The sequence below is a fragment of the Sinohyriopsis cumingii genome, chromosome 12, assembly GCF_028554795.1.
Source record: "Sinohyriopsis cumingii isolate HCF-2022 chromosome 12, ASM2855479v2, whole genome shotgun sequence".
Classification (NCBI taxonomy): domain Eukaryota; kingdom Metazoa; phylum Mollusca; class Bivalvia; order Unionida; family Unionidae; genus Sinohyriopsis; species Sinohyriopsis cumingii.
In genome coordinates, this window is record NC_142972.1 from 48,701,686 (window position 1) to 48,702,024 (window position 339).

A 339-nucleotide genomic window follows, 5' to 3' on the forward strand; every position below is an offset into this window, starting at 1 on the left:
GCAGTACCCGGTCCGTTATTCTTTAGCGCACGGTTACAGTAAACGCAAGGGCTCATATTCGTTCTATAGTACATATATGACTGATAGGTAAATTGTAAACAAAATTGTATAAAATTAAAATAATAAAAAAACTATTTTCATTAAATCTTGCTTACAAGCTACCTATCAGTCATACATGAAATATGAATAAACTAGTGGGGGTTTTTGTGGGTTTTTTTTAAAATTTCGAACATGTAAATTGTAAAGAATGATTCGAGCCCCAGTTATGGTAACCTGTCAATCCACCGCATCATTGTCATCATTTCACCATAAACCCTATCGCAATACTGCCACTAATGA